Source organism: Coregonus clupeaformis, chromosome 17 (assembly GCF_020615455.1).
Source record: "Coregonus clupeaformis isolate EN_2021a chromosome 17, ASM2061545v1, whole genome shotgun sequence".
Lineage (NCBI taxonomy): Eukaryota > Metazoa > Chordata > Actinopteri > Salmoniformes > Salmonidae > Coregonus > Coregonus clupeaformis.
In genome coordinates, this window is record NC_059208.1 from 51937992 (window position 1) to 51953389 (window position 15398).

A 15398-nucleotide genomic window follows, 5' to 3' on the forward strand; every position below is an offset into this window, starting at 1 on the left:
CCAGTTTCAACTGTTCTGCCTGCGGTTATGGAACCCCCTACCTGTCCCAGACCTGCTGTTTTCAACTCTTAATGATCGGCTATGAAAAGCCAACTGAGATTTATTCTGATTATTATTTGACCATGCTTGTCACTTATGAACATTTTTGAACATCTTGGCATGGTTCTGTTATAATCTCCACCCGGCACAGCCAGAAGAGGACTGGCCACCCCTCATAGCCTGGTTCCTCTCTAGGTTTCTTCCTAGGCTTTCGCCTTTCTAGGGAGTTTTTCCTAGCCACCGTGCTTCTACACCTGCATTACTAGCTGTTTGGGGTTTTAGGCTGGGTTTCTGTACAGCACTTCGAGATATTAGCTGATGTAAGAAGGGCTATATAAAATAAAATTGATTGATTGAACAAAAACGGTGACAGTGCTTTAATAAAAACTTGAACTCATGAAAACAGCAGGTCTTTGCTATGTTCTTTGACAGTCTCTCTCTGATCATGGTTTTAAAAGTTAGGACATCTAACATAGGCTAGTATCAAACTTTGCTGTGGCCAGGGTCGTGGAAGCTGTAGGAACAGTGATTTGAGCTAACCGATTGGCCAGCACAGTAAGCAAACTCGATTTAGCCACAGATCTCCCGGTCCGTGAGGCAGGCGGAGTTTGTCTTTTCAGACAAATTATGTTTCCATATTAGAACACTTTGCCTACCCGCTGTACAGGGCTTCTGAATCAAGTTCACCTACCGCCAACATTTATTTTCAAAGCAAATTACATTTAATTCAGCTCGTTTCATTCTAATTCTGCTTTTTGAGTCCCGCTGAAAAAACTTTGACATGGACAGCCACAAAATGTAAAATCCTCCAAAGTTGTTACGAGAAACCTGCACCGCTCTGTCAACAGAGCTCAGTGCTTATTATCGGATTTATTAGCTTACGAAATCTGACATTTTGGATATAATGTTAATATGTTAGAAAGACGCCACTGAACGATTCAGAGCATGAATAATCATATTTGTCTTGGTAAAATGTATTTTATAACATAAGGGAGTGAAATTTCATCACCAAAGTGTGTTTTCACCCTCTCTGGACAGTCGGGTGGACACCCTACTAGTTGACAACAATGACAAACACTGATAACGTGTCAAAGTTATTAGGAGATGCAAGCAAAATATAGCTTTCTTTGAAATTATTTATACATACAACTCATCCCAAACCATCTCAATTGGGTTGAGGTCGGGTCATCTGATGCAGCACTCATCACTCTCCTTCTTGGTCAAATAGCCCTTACACAGCCTGGAGGTGTGTTGGGTCATTGTCCTGTTGAAAAGCAAATGATAGTCCCACTAAGCCCAAACCAGATGGGATGGCGTATCGCTGCAGAATGCTGTGGTAGCCATGCTGGTAAAGTGCCTTGAATTCTAAATAAATCACTGACAGTGTCACCAGCAAAGCACCATCACACCTCCTCCATACTTCACGGTGGGAACCACACATGCAGAGATCATCCGTTCACCTACTCTGCATCTCACAAAGACACAGCGGTTAGAACCAAAAATCTCAAATTTGGACTCCAGACCAAAGGACATATTTCCACCGGTCTAATGTCCATTGCTCGTGTTTCTTGGCCCAAGCAAGTCTCTTATTATTAGTGTCCTTTAGTAGTGGTTTCTTTGCAGCAATTCGACCATGAAGGCCTGATTCACGCAGTCTCCTCTGAACAGTTGATGTCTGTTACTTGAACTCTGTGAAGCATTTATTTGGGCTGCAATTTCTGAGGCTGGTAACTCTAATGAACTTATACTCTGCAGCAGAGGTAACTCTGGGTCTTTCTTTCCTGTGGCAGTCCTCATCAGAGCCAATTTCATCATAGCGCTTGATGGGTTTTTGCGACTGCACTTGAAGAAACGTTCAAAATTGTTGACATTTTCCGGATTGGCTGACCTTCATGTCTTAAAGTAATGATGGACTGTCGTTTCTCTTTGCTTATTTGAGCTGTTCTTACCGTAATATGGACTTGGTATTTTACCAAAAAGGGCTATCTTCTGTATACCACCCCTACCTTGTCACAACACAACTGATTGGCTCAAACGCATTAAGAAGGAAAGAAATTCCAGAAATTAACTTTTAACAAGGCACACGTGTTAATTGAAATGCATTCCAGGTGACTACCTCATGAAGCTGGTTGAGAGAATGCCAAGAGTGTGCAAAGCTGTCAAGGCAAAGGGTGGCTACTTTGAAGAATCTAAAAGCTATTTTGATTTGTATAACACTTTTTTTGATTACTAAATGATTCCATATGTGTTATTTCATAGTTTTGATGTCTTCACTATTATTCTACAATGTAGAAAATAGTAAAAATAAAGAAAAACCTTTGAGTAGGTGTGTCCAAACTTGACTGGTACTGTGTGTGTGTGTGTGTGTGTGTGTGTGTATATGTGTATATGTGTATATATATATATTACACACAGTGAGGGAAAAATGTATTTGATCCCCTGCTGATTTTGTACGTTTGCCCAATACTTATTTCCCTCATTAAAATGCAAATCAATTTATAACATTTTTGATGTGTTTTTCTGGATTTTTTTGTTATTCTGTCTCTCACTGTTCAAATAAACCTACCATTAAATTTATAGACTGATCATTTCTTTGTCAGTGGGCAAACGTACAAAATCAGCAGGGGATCAAATACTTTTTCCCCTCACTGTATATCCCTAGTCTTTTATCAATGCTTCATGAATGCTTTCCAGTCGTGGCGTTATGCTTTGGTCATCTATAAAGCATTGATTCTTGAGTTGATTGAATCCTTATGGAATAATGGTGCGTTCGGATGCTATCGGACACTCGTAGAGACCTGACTTCCGGAGTCGTAAATAGCCTAACCTCTATAAATGACCCTCATAAATCGGAGTTCTAAGTGGGAAACTCAAACCAGAATGATTTACGAGTTGTGACATCACTGACCTTTCACCTTTCTGACCGAAAAGATGGTAAAACACAGATTTTTACAACCTTGATGATGTAGCCTACTTAATTTGACCCATACAGTCTATTGTTTGATATACTGTCAAAGTAAGCAAGCCAACTGAATAATAATAATAATAATTAGCAATGTTAGGCATCTTATTCGTCTAGCAAAATTCACGCTTAAATCTCATTGGTAGGAGAGTTGTTCCGATTTCAAAAGAACCTCTGATGCTTTCGTGACATGTTTCAAAGTTCAACTGAGCGTTTCGAACGATGCAGAGAAGCATCCGAGTGCATCTTTTCTGGTGGATGAGGCATTCTGTTGTATGGAAAAGCCTAAGGAAGGCTCCTGCTTTCAGCCGTTCATTTTCGTGGTGTCTCTTTTCTTACGATGGGAGACATTTGTCAGCATAATTGCATGTCATTTGTTAATGATAATGCAGGCTTTGAATGATACGGACAGTCTACAATGTGTGCTTCTTGAGTAATTGTCAGCCATATGTATTTTTATTTATGTACGTGTGTAGGCTACTCTTGTTGAATAATCAACTGTTGTTTTGACTTGAAGTGGCCAATCTGTTTTCATTTTTCAAACAATTATTGCATTGTTTTATTCAAACCTTATATATGATTATGTTATAAGGTTATACCTAGTACAAGTAGGCCATAGCTGCCTGCGTTTTATATTTTGTCAGTCGTATAATAACAGCTTCTCTCAATCGACGTAGATGGCCACTTGTACTTTAACCACGGTACTTCTTTTCCTACATTTAACCAGGGCCCATAGGGAAAAGTAGTGCACTAAATGGGGAATAGTGGGCCATTTGGGACACACTCCTTGTAATCACCTTGATTGACTGATCCTTTTTTTTTTTCTCTGCAGAGCGGAGCTGGAGAAACATGGGTACAAGATGGAGACATCGTAGTAGCCGCAGAGTCCACACAGCACTGTTGGGATTGGATAGGGATGGACTTTGATGTTTTGAATCTTATAACGTCACACTTACAATGGAGGATGTTTTAACTAGCTAAACTCGCACATTTTTTGTAAGAAACCTTGGCACGAGTGAAGTGTTTGAAAATGATGTAGACATTAAAGATGGTTCAGTTCAAGTACCTGTTCACATACTCTTATTTATGCACATTTTCCATCTCTTTATATATAATCAGCTGGTCAGTTACTGCTTTAATATAAATCCATATTTTACAGTGTTATGTTTTGCTATAAAGACCACTTTGGTTCAGGGCTTTGGTTTAACAACCATTTAAATACCACTTTTTGTTAGAGCCATTGATTTAAAACGTAGCTTTACTGCCAGCACTTCACTTAACCTACTTTTTAATGGTCCAGTAATTATTGGCCTGTGTGACACACTCCATCTATTTTAATCCACAATATGAATGTTGCATGATGTTAGTAAAGAGTCAAGTGCTGCACTGCACATTTTACCATTGTGATGCTCTTAGTTTGAGAACTACCAACCATTTTTCACATGGTCACTCTCCCATATTAAACCATTAAATGAACAGGTGTGTGTCAGAAGTGGATAGAGAGAGAGAGACACACAGGGAGGTGTGTGTGTGTAGGATGATCCACACACTGCCAGCCACACACACAGAGTGAAGCGTGTTCCCTCGGAGCTTATGGGGCTGGGTCTCAGTCTGAAGGAGAGATTATCCACTGCCGTGTTTGTCAGGGGGCAGGGAGGTGGTCTCAGCATGGGGGCCCCCGGCCTGCCCTGCCTGGGCCTGCCCTACTCCCGACCAGGCCCTACTCTTCCGGCTCCGCACAGCAGGGACCCCCGCACTGAACCGGAGGCCAATTTACCCCAGCCATACTCCCCCCGGCAAAATGATTTTGCTGTATTTGTGGACTCTGGATGCCAGTAAAACCTGCTGCCTGCCAGCCTGCTGTAGAAGAGAAGAGCTGCTTCCTCCTCCAGTGTTCCTCCCTCTGCTTGGCTCTGTCTTAATATGTTGCTGGTAGGCCTGCAATAGCTTCTGTTGGAATAGCAGTTAAGAATGTTTTCTACACATACTGTTTTCCAGTGTTTCTCTACATATTGATTATGGTAGTATTATTAAAGATACAATCCTGTTTCTTGTTCAAAACAAAATGTTGGGTTGATTTATCTAATCTATCCACCACCACCATAGGCAAATCAGACCGTCCTGTCGTCTCTGACCACAGAACATCGTCCATCTTTGCCAGACTTTACATCACCAACATTCGTTGACATCTACAGCACATGGCTGCCGTTATGGTGTCTCTCTTTTCAAATCAAATTTAATTTGCCACATGCCCTTAACACTTTTTTTTTTAACTGCATTGTTGGTTAAGTAAAAAAATAGCTAAGTAAAAAAGAAAAGCAAATGACTAAAGAGCAGCAGTAAAATAAAAAAACAGTAGGGAGGCTATATACAGGGGGTACCGGTACAGAGTCAATGTGCGGGGGCACCGGCTAGTCAAGGTAATTGAGGTAATCTGTACAAGTGGATAGAGTTAAAGTGACTATGCATAAATAATAAACAGAGTAGCAGCACCGTAAAAGGGTGGGGTGGGGGGGGGCAGTGCAAATAGTCCGGGTAGCCATGATTAGCTGTTCAGGAGTCTTATGGCTTGGTGGTAGAAGCTGTTGAGAAGTCTTTTGGACCTATACTTGGCACTCCGGTACCGCTTGCCGTGCGGTAGCAGAGAGAACAGTCTATGACTAGGGTGGCTGGAGTCTTTGACAATTTTGAGGGCCTTCCTCTGACACCGCCTGGTATAGAGGTCCTGGATGGCAGGAAGCTTTGCCCCAGTGATGTACTGGGCCGTATGCACTACCCTCTGTAGTGCCTTGCGGTCGGAGGCCAAGCAGTTGCCATACCAGGCGGTGATGCAACCAGTCAGGATGCTCTCGATGGTGCAGCTGTAGAATTTTTGAGGATCTGAGGACCCATGCCAAATCTTTTTAGTCTCCTGAGGGGGAATAGGCTTTGTCGTGCCCTCTTCACGACTGTCTTGGTGTGTTTGGACCATGATAGTTCGTTGGTGATGTGGACACCAAGGAACTTGAAGCTCTCAACCTGTTCCACTACAGCCCCGTCGATGAGAATGGGGGGCGTGCTCAGTCCTCTTTTTTTTCCTGTAGTCCACAATCATCTCCTTTGTCTTGGTCACGTTGAGGGAGAGGTTGTTGTCCTGGCACCACACGGCCAGATCTCTGACCTCCTCCCTATAGGCTGTCTCATCGTTGTCGGTGATCAGGCCTACCACTGTTGTGTCGTCGGCAAACTTAATGATGGTGTTGGAGTCGTGCCTGGCCATGCAGTCATGGGTGAACAGAGAGTACAGGAGGGGGACTGAGCACGCACCCCTGAGGGGCCCCCGTGTTGAGGATCAGTGTGGCAGATGTGTTGTTACCTACCCTTACCACCTGGGCGGCCCGTCCAGGAAGTCCAGGATCCAGTTGCAGAGGGAGGTGTTTAGTCCCAGGATCCTTAGCTTAGTGATGAGCTTAGAGGGCACTATGGTGTTGAATGCTGAGCTGTAGTCAATGAATAGCATTCTCACGTAGGTGTTCCTCTTGTCCAGGTGGGGAAAGGGCAGTGTGGAGTGCAATAGAGATTGCATCATCTGTGGATCTGTTGGGGCGGTATGCAAATTGGAGTGGGTCTAGGGTTTCTGGGATAATGCTGTTGATGTGAGCCATGACCAGCCTTTCAAAGCACTTCATGGCTACAGACGTCAGTGCTACGGGTCGGTAGTCATTTAGGCAGGTTATCTTAGAGTCCTTGGGCACGGGGACTATGGTGGTCTGCTTGAAACATGTTGGTATTACAGACTCAGTCAGGGACATGTTGAAAATGTCAGTGAAGACACTTGCCAGTTGGTCAGCACATGCTCGGAGTACACGTCCTGGTAATCCGTCTGGCCCTGCGGCCTTGTGAATGTTGACCTGCTTAAAAGTCTTCCTCACATCGGCTACGGAGAGCGTGATCACATAGTCATCCGGAACAGCTGGTGCTCTCATGCATGCTTCAGTGTTGCTTGCCTCGAAGCGAGCATAGAAGTGGTTTAGCTCATCTGTTAGGCTTGTGTCACTGGGCAGCTCGCGGCTGTGCTTCCCTTTGTAGTCTGTAATAGTTTTCAAGCCCTGCCACATCCGACGAGCGTCAGAGCCAGTGTAGTACGATTCAATCTTAGACCTGTATTGACTCTTTGCCTGTTTGATGGTTCGTCGGAGGTCATAGCGGGATTTCTTATAAGCGTCCGGGTTAGAGTCCCGTTCCTTGAAAGCAGCTCTACCCTTTAGCTCAGTGCGGATGTTTCCTTTATTCCATGGCTTCTGGTTGGGGTATGTACGTACGGTCACTGTGGGGACGACATCATCGATGCACTTATTGATGAAGCCAGTGACTGATGTGGTGTACTCCTCAATGCTGTCTGAAGAATCCCGGAACATGTTCCAGTCTGTGCTAGCAAAACAGTCCTGTAGCTTAGCATCTGCGTCATCTGACCACTTTTTTATTAACCGAGTCACTGGTGCTTCCTGCTTTAGTTTTTGCTTATAAGCAGGAATCAGGAGGATAGAGTTATGGTCAGATTTGCCAAATGGAGGGCGAGGGAGAGCTTTGTATGCGTCTCTGTGTGTGGAGTAAAGGTGGTCTAGAGTTTTTTTCCCTCTGGTTGCACATTTAACATGCTGGTAGAAATTAGGTAGAACGGATTTAAGTTTCCCTGCATTAAAGTCCCCGGCCACTAGGAGCGCTGCATCTGGATGAGCGTTTTCCTGTTGATTAATGGCCTTGTACAACTCATTCAGTGCAATCTTAATGCCAGCATTGGTTTGTGGTGGTAAATAGACAGCTATGAAAAATATAGATGAAAACTCTCTTGGTAAATAGTGTGGTCTACAGCTTATCATAAGATACTCTACCTCAGGCGAGCAAAACCTCGAGACTTCCTTAGTATTTGATTTTGTGCACCAGCTGTTGTTTACAAATATACACAGACCGCCACCCCTTGTCTTACTGGAGTCAGCCGTTCTGTCCTGCCGATGTAGCGTATAGCCTGCTAGCTGAATGTTATCATTGTCGTCGTTCAGCCACGACTCGGTGAAACATAATATATTACAGTTTTTAATGTCCCGTTGGTAGGATAACCGTAATCTTAAGTCGTCCACTTTATTTTCAAAAGATTGAACGTTGGCTAATAGGATTGATGGAAGAGGCAGTTTACTCGCTCGCCGTCGGATCTTACAAGGCACCCCCGATCTCCGTCCCCGATATCTCCGTCTCTTCCTCACGCGAATGACGGGGATTTGGGCCTTGTCGGGTGTCTGTATGATATCCTTCGCGGCCGCCTCGTTGAAGAAAAAATCTTCGTCAATACGAGGTGAGTAATCGCTGTCCTGATATCCAGAAGCTCTTTTTGGTTATAAGAGACGATGGCAGAAACATTATGTACAAAATAAATTACAAATAACGCGGAAAAACACACATAATAGTACAATTGGTTAGAGGGCTGTAAAACGGCAGCCATCTTCTCCGGTGCTGTTGGGACGACGTCATCGATGCACTTATTGATGAAGCCAGTGACTGATGTGGTGTACTCCTCAATGCTATCGGAAGAATCCCTGAACATATTCCAGTCTGTGCTAGCAAAACAGTCCTGTGCTTCCTGTTTTAGTTTTTGATTATAAGCAGGAATCAGGAGGATAGAGTTATGGTCAGATTTGCCAAATGGAGGGCGAGGGAGAGCTTTGTATGCGTCTCTGTGTGTGGAGTAAAGGTAGTCTGGAGTTTTTTTTCTCCTCTTGTTGCACATTTAACATGCTGGTAGAAATTAGGTAGAACGGATTTAAGTTTCCCTGCATTAAAGTCCCCGGCCACTAGGAGCGCTGCCTCTGGATGAGCGTTTTCCTGTTTACTTATGGCCTTATACAGCTCATTGAGTGCAATCTTAGTGCCAGCATCGGTTTGTGGTGGTAAATAGACAGTTACTAAAAATATAGATGAAAACTCTCTTGGTAAATAGTGTGGTCTACAGTTTATCATGAGATTTGACGGTATGGTCGCTGATATTTGTGAAGTTGCACAGGTGTAAGTCCTCAAGAGAAGGTGTCTCCCCAGAGGTTATAGCTCCCTCTTCACCAGTGACTACGCCAAACACTGTCGTTTGCAGACCACAATCCAACTGCTCCCTTGTGTGTAAAGACCTTATAACGCATCCCGATTTCTCCAACTGTTCAGAATGGAATTTCAGCTTGTCCAAAGGGAACATTGGTGTATTTAGACTTTATAGACCCCATTTGAACTTGCATTTGCGGATTCTACATGGGCAAAGTAAAATGTATACATTTTGACACATTATTAAATGGAAGATGTGGGACTAAGACTGACACATTACACAAAGATGTTCAAGTCTGCCTATGCCCTTGAAGCTAAGTGCCAAGAGCTGGATCATTATTTTAATTGTTGGAAAGGCAGCGGAGTGAGAGAATCGGTAAGTGAGAGAAATGGAGGAGAGAACACAGCCATTTTGTTTGCGCTGAGAGCGGAAGATTGTCTCCCTGTGTTGGGGCTTGAGGAGGGCCTCTGTGCCCCCCCCCCAAAAAAATATATTCAGCCTCACTTTTCACTGTATCTCCATCTATAATTGCTTTTCATTTATTTTGTCATTAATTTATGACCCACATGATTCACCTTGACATGGGCAGTCTGCCCACTTTGACCAATATTGATGTATCAACAATCACATTTCTAGTTTGAACTGAACCCCAATGAGGATTTATTTTTGGAAGGTAACATGATTTCATTTTGGACCACTGTTTCATCAATAGACTGCTACAGTTGCTTTTGTCCACTTGGTCTAAAAAAAGCATCTCTCTACATGGAACCCCAGATTATGGTTTGACAATTGTCTTGTTTGCTGGTAATATAACCAGCAAGACATCTCAATATAAAACCAATGAAAATAATACTGAAAAGAACACATTTTGTAACAGTATAGATTTTATTATATTGTTCCTCTGGCCTGGTGGCTGTGGGCAATGTATGGATCCATCCCACTGTGTCAACACCGAAGAGAGGACACACACAAACAGCCTCCCAGGCTATACTTTACTTCCCTCAGACACTGGTGGGTACTGCGGTCGTTCCAGGGTTCTGCGACCGCAGCAGGCCTCTCCACCACCAGCCAAGAAAGATGGGGCCGTCGTAGTCGTGCAGGCAGGGGACGCGCAGCTGCTACAATAATAGGCCTAATTGCACTTTCTTTTGTGTGGCTGAAATTAGCGGCAGAGCACTGCTACATACAATGCCCCCGCCCCCCAAAACCTTGAGTAAAAAAAAAAGAGACACGAGGGGGTGAGTCCTTCACCAGAGAGAGAGACCCATCAACGCCCGCTACCCACGGCCAAGCGTCGTCCCACACCTGCACTCGCCCTCGCTAAAGTAAACACGGATAATAAGGTGTAATTACTTCAGATAATAACAGCGAGGAGGGCTCCCTCGTGTGACAATGTCTCGCCTGTTTATAGTGGGGCTGAAACAACCTCGGAGGACACGAGAGAAACACTGAGTGGCCCCACAGAGAGGCAGACATCAGTTTCAAGGAGGACCCTGCTTTTTTTTTTTTTATGTCTAGCCCGAGTAATTTCTGCGCCTCATCACCTCAATGGGGATTGACCTGGAGTGTGGGCCGGGTGGGGTTTCAGTATGGCAATAAACTGGGCATTAAAGTGACGTAGCCCCGATAAAGAGTTTTGTTCAGTTCAAAGGGGATAGACTTGTCATAGACCATAGAACATAACACTGGACAGTTCAGACAGTAGGATCATACTGGACCTTCAGTGTCGTTCAGGAGCGGACAGGCCTTAAACACATCTGACGTGTTCTCACACAGAGAGAAAACCAAAGGTATGTTTCTTTTTAACGCCATCAGTGGCGGTTGAGTCACTATGAAAACACAGACTTTAGTTTGATGTCAGTGTGGATTATGGACTTCCCTGCTGCTGCAGAGCAGTTTGACATTCCTCTTCTCTTTGGTCTGGGTGGAATTTTGAGGAGAATGAGTGTATAATCTCTCAAAGACATTGAGCAAGAGGCCACTCTCAGCCTAAAGTGAATGTGATATGGACATGCATGGTCCTGCATAGACAATGGTAGAAAACAGTAAGTGCGTTCCAAATGGCACTCTAATCCCTATATAGTGCCCTACTTTTGACCAGAACTTTATGGTGCACTAGATAGGGAATAGGGTGTCATTTGCTATGCAGCCAGTGAGATTCAGTGTAAGCATCATGGAGCTGCTGATGATACTACCATACTTTACTTTATGCAGCAGCACTCCATCACTCTCCTTGGTCAAATAGCCCTTTCACAGCCTGGAGGTGCGTTTTGGGTCATTGTCCTGTTGAAAAACAAATGATAGTCCCACTAAGCGCAAACCAGATGGGATGGCGTATCGCTGCAGAATGCTGTGGTAGCCATACTGGTTAAGTGTGCCTTAAATTCTAAATAAATCATCGACAGTGTCACCAGCAAAGCACCCCCACACCATCACACCTCCTCCTCCATGCTTCAAGGTGGGAACACCTTATACTAAGACTTGACTGCGAGGGCCTCCTCAAATATACAGTAATAAAACAAAGTGGAAATGACGGCCAGTATTCATTACTCACAATATGTTGTTATGCTATAGCACTGTCACGTCTGCCTATAACACAGTAAAAAACATCATACAGTAAAATGGAGAAAATATGACAAATAGAAGTGTGCTAATCCAGAGTAAAAAAAAAAGATCTGGGTGACATTTTTGGCGTACTTGACATGTCACATACTGTTACTAATGGATCACTACAGTCGTATTGACTGATTCATGTAATCATGACTCAACATGTGTGTCAATGACAGCAGTAGTATCAGGACAAAATATAGAAGTGGTTGAAATACAGTACCAGTCAAAAGTTTGGACACACCTACTCATTCCAGGGTTTTTCTTAATTTTTTACTATTTTCTACATTGTAGAATAATAGTGAAGACATCAACACTATGAAATAACACATGGAATCATGTAGTAACCAAAAAAGTGTTAAACAAATCAAAATATATTTTATATTTCAGATTCTTCAAAGTAGCCACCCTTTGCCTTGATGACAGCTTTGCACACTCTTGGCATTCTCTCAACCAGCTTCATGAGGAATGCTTTTCCAACAGTCTCGAAGGAGTTCCCACATATGCTGAGCACTTGTTGGCTGCTTTTCCTTCACTCTGCGGTCCAACTCATCCCAAACCATCTCAATTGGGTTGAGGTCGGGTGATTGTGGAGGCCAGGTCATCTGATGCAGCACTCCATCACTCTCCTTGGTCAAATAGCCCTTACACAGCTTGGAGGTGTGTTTTGGGTCATTGTCCTGTTGAAAAACAAATGATAGTCCCACTAAGCGTAAACCAGATGGGATGGCGTATCACTGCATAATGCTGTGGTAGCCATACTGGTTAAGTGTACCTTAAATTCTACAGTTGAAGTTGGAAGTTTACATACACCTTAGCCAAATACATTTAAACTCAGTTTTTCACAATTCCCGACATTTCGAACTAGTAAAAATTCCCTGTCTTAGGTCAGTTAGGATCACCACTTTATTTTAAGAATGTGAAATGTCAGAATAATAGTAGAGAGAATGATTTATTTCAGCTTTTATTTCTTTCATCACATTCCCAGTGGGTCAGAAGTTTACATACACTCAATTATCATTTGGTAGCATTGCCTTTAAATTGTTCAATTTGGATCAAACGTTTCGGGTAGCCTTCCACAAGCTTCCCACAATAAGTTGGGTGAATTTTGGCCCATTCCTCCTGACAGAGCGGATGTAACTGAGTCAGGTTTGTAGGCCTCCTTGCTCGCACACGCTTTTTCAGTTCTGCCCACAAATGTTCTATAGGATTGAGGTCAGGGCTTTGTGATGGCCACTCCAATACCTTGACTTTGTTGTCCTTAAGCCATTTTGCCACAACTTTGGAAGTATGCTTGTGGTCATTGTCAGTTTGGAAGACCCATTTCCAACCAAGCTTTAACTTCCTGACTGATGTCTTGAGGTGTTGCTTCAATATATCCACATCATTTTCCTTCCTCATGATGCCATCTATTTTGTTAAGTGCACCAGTCCCTCCTGCAGCAAAGCACCCCCACAGCATGATGCTGCCACCCCCGTGCTTCACAGTTGGGATGGTGTTCTTCGGCTTGCAAGCACCCCCTTTTTCCTCCAAATATAACGATGGTCATTATGGCCAAACAGTTACAGTGGGGAGAACAAGTATTTGATACAGTGCCGATTTTGCAGGTTTTCCTACTTACAAAGCATGTAGAGGTCTGTCATTTTTATCATAGGTACACTTCAACTGTGAGAGACGGAATCTAAAACAAAAATCCTGAAAATCACATTGTATGATTTTTAAGTAATTAATTTGCATTTTATTGCATGACATAAGTATTTGATCACCTACCAACCAGTAAGAATTCCGTCTCTCACAGACCTGTTAGTTTTTCTTTAAGAAACCCTCCTGTTCTCCACTCATTACCTGTATTAACTGTACCTGTTTGAACTCGTTACCTGTATAAAAGACGCCTGTCCACACACTCAATCAAACAGACTCCAACCTCTCCACAATGGCCAAGACCAGAGAGCTGTGTAAGGACATCAGGGATAAAATTGTAGACCTGCACAAGGCTGGGATGGGCTACAGGACAATAGGCAAGCAGCTTGGTGAGAAGGCAACAACTGTTGGCGCAATTATTAGAAAATGGAAGAAGTTCAAGATGACAGTCAATCACCCTTGGTCTGGGGTTCCATGCAAGATCTCACCTCGTGGGGCATCAATGATCATGAGGAAGGTGAGGGATCAGCCCAGAACTACACGGCAGGACCTGGTCAATTACCTGAAGAGAGCTGGGACCACAGTCTCAAAGAAACCATTAGTAACACACTACGCCGTCATGGATTAAAATCCTGCAGCGCACGCAAGGTCCCCCTGCTCAAGCCAGCGCATGTCCAGGCCCGTCTGAGGTTTGCCAATGACCATCTGGATGATCCAGAGGAGGAATGGGAGAAGGTCATGTGGTCTGATGAGACAAAAATAGAGCTTTTTGGTCTAAACTCCACTCGCCGTGTTTGGAGGAAGAAGAAGGATGAGTACAACCCCAAGAACACCATCCCAACCGTGAAGCATGGAGGTGGAAACATCATTCTTTGGGGATGCTTTTCTGCAAAGGGGACAGGACGACTGCACCGTATTGAGGGGAGGATGGATGGGGCCATGTATCGCGAGATCTTGGCCAACAACCTCCTTCCCTCAGTAAGAGCATTGAAGATGGGTCGTGGCTGGGTCTTCCAGCATGACAACGACCCGAAACACACAGCCAGGGCAACTAAGGAGTGGCTCCGTAAGAAGCATCTCAAGGTCCTGGAGTGGCCTAGCCAGTCTCCAGGCCTGAACCCAATAGAACATCTTTGGTGGGAGCTGAAAGTCCGTATTGCCCAGTGATAGCATTTTTTTTTCTGAGGTCTTGGCTGATTTCTTTTGATTTTCCCATGATGTCAAGCAGAGGCACTGAGTTTGAAGGTAGACCTTGAAATACATCCACAGGTACACCTCCAATTGACTCAAATGATGTCAATTAGCCTAACAGAAGCTTCTAAAGCCATGAAATCATTTTCTGGAATTTTCCAAGCTGTTTAAAGGCACAGTCAACTTCGTGTATGTAAACTTCTGATCCACTGGAATTGTGATACAGTGAATTATAAGTGAAATAATCTGTCTGTAAACAATTGTTGGAAAAATTACTTGTGTCATGCACAAAGTAGATGTCCTAACTGACTTGCCAAAACTATAGTTTGTTAACAAGAAATTTGTGAAGGGGTTGAAAAACAAGTTTTAATGACTCCAACCTAAGTGTATGTAAACTTCCGACTTCAACTGTAAATAAATCATTGACAGTGTCACCAACAAAGCACCATCACACCTCCTCCTCCATGCTTCAAGGTGGGAACCACACATGCGGAGATCATCCGTTCACCTACTCTGCGTCTCACAAAGACACGGCGGTTGGAACCAAAAATCTCACATTTGGACTCATCAGACCAAAGGACGGATTTCCACCGGTCTAATGTCCATTGCTCGTGTTTCTTGGCCCAAGCAAGTCTCTTCTTATTATTGGTGTCTTTTAGTAGGGGTTTCTTTGCAGCAATTTGACCGTGAAGGCCTGATTGACGAAGTCTCCTCTGAACAGTTGATGTTGAGATGTGTCTGTCATTTGAACTCTGTGAAGCATTTATTTGGGCTGCAATCTGAGGTGCAGTTAACTCTAATGAACTTATCCTCTGCAGCAGAGGTAACTCTGGGTCTTCCTTTTCTGTGGCAGTCATCATGAGAGCCAGTTTCATCATAAAGCTTGATGGTTTT